This window comes from Elephantulus edwardii, unplaced genomic scaffold, assembly GCF_000299155.1.
Source record: "Elephantulus edwardii isolate Elephantulus edwardi_28Jun2011 unplaced genomic scaffold, EleEdw1.0 scaffold00080, whole genome shotgun sequence".
NCBI classification, from domain to species: domain Eukaryota; kingdom Metazoa; phylum Chordata; class Mammalia; order Macroscelidea; family Macroscelididae; genus Elephantulus; species Elephantulus edwardii.
The window spans coordinates 7,414,355-7,419,774 of NW_006399830.1; positions in this window are offsets into that span (position 1 = coordinate 7,414,355).

The window sequence follows — 5,420 nt, forward strand, 5'->3', positions numbered from 1 at the left end:
GGAGTGTTAATGTTAAGCGTAAGGGAGGACCTAAGGCGACCATGAGGAAGGGCCTGAAGGCCAGGTGAGGGAGGACCTGAAGGCCAGGGAATGGAGGGCCTGAAGGCCAGCATTGGGGAGGGCCTGAGGACAAGCATGGGGAAATGCCAGAAGGCTACTGTGAGGGAGGGCCTTCTAGCTAGCATGGGAGAGGGCCTGGAGGGCAGTGTGATGTAGGGCCTGAAGGTGAGCATGAGGGATGGCCTGAGGGCCAGGGTGAGTGAGAACCTGAGCACCAGTGCAAGGGAGGGTCTGCAGGCCAGCATGAAGGAGGGCCTGAAGGGCAGTGGGAGGAGGGCCTGAAGGCTATCATGAGGCAGGGCAAAAGGGCCAGGGTGAGAAGGGCATGAGGGCCAGCATGAGGGAGGGCCTGCAGGCCAGCATGAGGTAGCTGGCCTGAAGGTGCACGTGAGGGAGAGCCTGAAGGTAAGTGTGAGGAGGACCTGAAAGCCCTCATGAGGCAGGACATAAGGGTCAGGGTGAGGGAGGGCTTGCAGGTCAGCATGAAAATGCCTGAAGGCGAGAGTGAGAGAGGGCCAGAAGTTGAGCATGAGGGAGGCCCTGAAGGGCAGTGTGAGGGAGGGACTGAAGGCAAGCATGTGGGAGGACATGACAGCAAGCGTGAGGGCGAGCGTGAAGTTGAGTGTGAGGGAGAGGGCCTGAAGGCGACATGATGGAGGGCCTACACGTCATTGTGAGGAGGGGCCTGAAGGCCAGCATGAGGGAGCACAAGATTGCAAGCATGAAGGAGTGTTAATGTTAAGCGTAAGGGAGGACCTAAGGCGACCATGAGGAAGGGCCTGAAGGCCAGGTGAGGGAGGACCTGAAGGCCAGGGAACGGAGGGCCTGAAGGCCAGCATTGGGGAAGGCCTGAGGACAAGCATGGGGAAATGCCAGAAGGCTACTGTAAGGGAGGGCCTTCTAGCCAGTGTGGGAGAGGGCCTGAAGGGCAGGATGATGTAGGGTCTGAAGGGGAACATGAGGGATGGCCTGAGGGCCAGGGTTTGTGAGGGCCTGAGGGCCAGTGTGAGGGAGGGTCTGCAGGCCAGCATGAGGGAGGGCCTGAAGGGGAGCATTAGTGAGGGCCTGAGAACAAATGTGAGGAAAGGCCTAAAGGGGATTGTGAGGGAGGGTTGTTAGCCAGTGTGAGGGAGGGCCTGAAGGCCAGTGGGAGGAGGGCCTGAAGGCCATCATGAGGCAGGGCAAAAGGGCCAGAGTGAGGGAGGGCCTTTAGGCCAGCATGAGGAAGTGCCTGAAAGCGAGTGTGGGGGAAGGCCTGAAGGCCAGCATGAGGGATTGCCGGAGAGCCGGGGAGGGGGGGCGCTGAGGGCAAGCGTGAGGGAGGGTCTGCAGGCCCACATGAGGAGAGCCTGAAGGTGAGCATAAGGGAGGACCTGAGGACAAGTGTGAGGAAAGGCCAGAAGGCGTTCATGAGGGAGGGCCTGTTAGCCAGCATACGGGAGGGCATGAAGGCCATTGTGTGGAAAGGGCCTGAAGGCCAAGCTTGAGGCAGGGCCTGAGACCAGTGTGAGGGATGGCCTGAGGACGAAGGTGTGGGAGGGCTGCGGGCCAGAGTGAGGGAGGGTCTGAAGGCCAGTGTGAGGGAGGGCCTGGAGGCCAGCGTGAGGGAGGGACTGAAGGCCAGTATGAGGGAGTGCCTGAAGGCAAACGACCACGAGGGATGGCCTGCAACTCAGCATGAGGGAGGGCCTGAAGGTGAGCGAGAGGGAGGATCTGAAGGCTAACATGAGTAAGTGTCTGAAGGCAAACATGAGGGAGGAAATGAAGGTGAACATGAGGGAGGGCCTGAAGTAGAGCGTGAGAGATGGCCTAAGAGCCAGGGTGAGGGAGGGCCTGAACACTAGTGTGAGGGAGGGCCTGAAGGCCAGCATGAGGGAGGGCCTGAAGGCCAGCATGAGGGAGGGCCTGAAGGCCAGCATGAATGAGGGCCTGAAGGCCAGCATGAGTGAGGGCCTGAAGTTGAGTGTGAGGGTTGGCTTGAGGTCCAGCATGAAGGACGGCATGAAGGTGAGCATGAGGGAGGGCTTGACAGACAGGGTGAGGAGAGCCTGACGGCAGTGTGAGGGAGGGCCTGAGGGTCAGTGTGAAGAAGGACCTGAAGGCGAAGTGAGGGAGGGCATGAAAGCCAGGGTGACGGAGGGTATGAAGGCCAGCATGAGGGGGGACCTGAAGGCAACTGTACCAAAGGGCCTGAAGGTGAGTGTGAGTGAGGGCCTGCAGAGGAGCATCAGGAAAGGCCTGAGGGTCAGGATGTGGCACGGCCTGAAATACAGCTTGAAGGAGGGCCGGAAGGCAAGTTTGAGGGAAGGTCTGAAGGCCAGCAGGAAAGAGAGAGCCTGAAGGCCGGCCTGAGGGGGGTCCTGAAGGGGAGTGTGAGGGAGCGCCTGCAGGCCAGCATGATGGAGGCCTGAAGACAAGCGTAAGGGAGGGCCCGAAGGTGAGTGTGAGGAACGTCCTGTGGGCCAGTGTGAGGGAGGGCCTGTGAACGACTGTGAGGGAGAGCCTGAAGCTGAGCTTGAGGGAGGGCATGAGGGAGAGCATAAGTGAGGGCCTGAAGGCGAGGGTGAGGGAGGGCTGTGGGCCAGAGTGAGGGAGGGCCTGAAGGCCAGCGTGAGAGAGGTCCTGAATTTGAGAAACCATGAGGGAGGGCCTGAAGGCTAGAGTGAGGGAGGGACTGAAGGCCAGTGTGAGGGAGGACCTAAGGCCAGTGCGAGGGAGGGACTTAAGGCTAGTATGAGAGAGCACCTGAAGGCAAACAACCATGAGGGATGGCCTGCAACTCAGCATGAGGGAGGCCCTGAAGGTGAGCGAGAGGGAGGGTCTGAAGGCTAGCGTGAGTAAGTGTCTGAAGGCGAACATGAGGGAGGAAATGAAGGCGACCATGAGGAAGGGCCTGAAGGTCAGCATGAGGAAGGGCTTGAGGGCCAGCTGAGCGTGAGGGAGGGCCTGAGGGCAAGCGTGAGGGAGGGCCTGAAGTAGAGTGTGAGGGTCCACCTGAGGTCCAGCGGACAGGGTGAGGAGAGCCTGAAGGCCAGGGTGAGGGACGGTATGAAGGCCAGCATGAGGGAGGACCTGAAGGCAATTGTACCAAAGGGCCTGAAGGTAAACATGAGGGAGTGCCTGCAGAGGAGCATCAGGAAAAGCCTGAGGGTCAGGATGTGGCAAGGCCTGAAGTACAGCTTGAAGGAGGGCCTGAAGGCAAGCTTGAGGGAGGGTCTGAATGCCAGCAGGAGAGAGAGCCTGAAGGCCAGCCTGAGGGAGGCCTGAAGAGGAGCATGAGGGAGGGTCTGAAAATGAGTGTGAGGAATGGCCTGTGGGCCAGTGTGAGGGAGAGCCTAAGCTTGAGGGAGGGCATGAGGAAGAGCATAAGTGAGGGCCTGAGGGCAGCAGGAAGGAAGGCCTGAAGGTGAGAGTGAGAGAGGGCCTGAAGAGGAGTGTGAGGGAGGGCCTGAGGGCATGCGTGGGGAGTGCCTGAGGGCAAGCATGAGGGTGGAACTGAGGGCCAGCATGAGGGAGGGAGAGAAGGCAAGCATGAGGGAGGGTTGAAGTTAAGAGCAAGGGAGGACCTGAAGGCGACAATAAGGAAGGGCCTGAAGCCCAGCGTGAGGGAGGACCTGAGGGCTACCATGAGGAAGGGCCTGAAGGTGAGTGTGATGGAGGGCCTGCAGGTGAGCATGAGGGAGGCCGTGAAGGCCAGGGTGAAAGAAGGTCTGAGGGCCAGCATGAGGGAGGCCCTAGTCACACTTGTTTGCAGGTCCTCCCTCATGGTTGCTATCCTTCAGGCCCACCCTCATGCTGGCCTCCAAGCCCTCCTTCACACTGGCCTTTAGGACCTCTTCATGCTGTCCTTCAGGCCCGCCCTCATGCTGGTCTTTTGACCCTCCTTCACACTGGCCCTCAGGCCGTTCCTCAAGCTTACACTCAGGCCCTCCCCCATGCTCATCTGCAGGCCCTTCTTCATGGTCACTCGCCTTCAGGCCCTCCCTCAGGCTGGCCCTCAGGTCCTCCCTCACACTTGCCTTCATGCCCTCCTTCACCTCCTACTCACCTTCAGGTCATCCCTCATGCTGGCCTTCAGGCCCTCCCTTATGGTCACCTTCAGGCCCTCCCTCACGCTCACCTGCAGACCCTCCTCATGGTCACTCGCCTTCAGGTCCTGTCTCACACTGACCTTCAGGCCCTCCCTCACGCTCACCTGCAGACCCTCCTCATGGTCACTCGCCTTCAGGTCCTGTCTCACACTGACCTTCAGGCCCTCCCTCACGCTGGCCCTCGAGCCCTCCCTCATGCTGGCCCTCGGGCCCTCCCTCACGCTCGCCTTCGGGCCCTCCCTAATCCTGGCCTGCCTACCCTCCCTCAGGCTGGCCCTTAGGCCCTCTCTCATGCTTGCCTTCCAGTCCTCCCTCACACTCACTTTCATTTAGGTCCTTCCTCACTCTCACCTTCAGACCCTCCTTCAGGCCCTCTGTTCTGTCCCTCCCTCTCGCTCTCCTTCAGAACCTCCCCACGTTTACCTTCAGGCCCTACACAGCTGTGTCCTCTTTCACCTCTGTAATAATTGATCTTCTTGCTTTAGCAAAGACAATGCTCTGTGTGTGTCCTGTTGAGTTGATTTTGGCTCCTAATGACCCACTGTGAGTTGACCTGCCCCTTTGAGTTTTATTGACCTTGGCAATGGGAAAGATGGGTTAGAGATGGTGAGGTGGGCTCAGGATAGCAGTCTAGCCATTGTTCATAGGGTCGCTATGAGTTGTAGTCGACTCAGTGGCACTTAACAATAGGAACATTTCAAATACACAATATTCTACCACACTAAGCACTTCCCTATCGCTAGGGTTCAGAGGTTCAACAGTGTGAGTGTTTAGAGGGACTTCACTGGGGTCTGGAAGACACAGCCTCTGAGTGCCTGCCCACTGCAGCCCTCCCCTTCCTTTTCCTGCTGCCCACCGGGAGCCAGCTGTCCCCATCTCTGTCATTGGTGTAGCTGTTCTCAAGGGATGGGACAAGCGGCTCAGGGAAGAGTTAGCCAGCCAGGGCAGGAGCAGCTGCAAATGCAGAGGTCCAGGGCGAGGGGACAGCACAATGACAGAGTGAGCCAGGGGGCGACCACTGGAGCTTGGACCCAGCAAGTGAGAGATGGACAGAGGGGGTCATAGACCCTGAGAGGCCAAGGAGATATTTGTGGTCTGGCTGGTTGGCACAGCACAGCTGGCTGCATGGTAACAGCCATACTGCTGGTTTGGACGCAGGCGGGGATGTTTTTATTTAGCCTAAAACCAACTTCCATCAGGTTGGTCCTGGCTCACAACGACCCTCTAGGATAGAGCAGAACTGCCCACAGGTGGTCTTGGGCTGTAAAT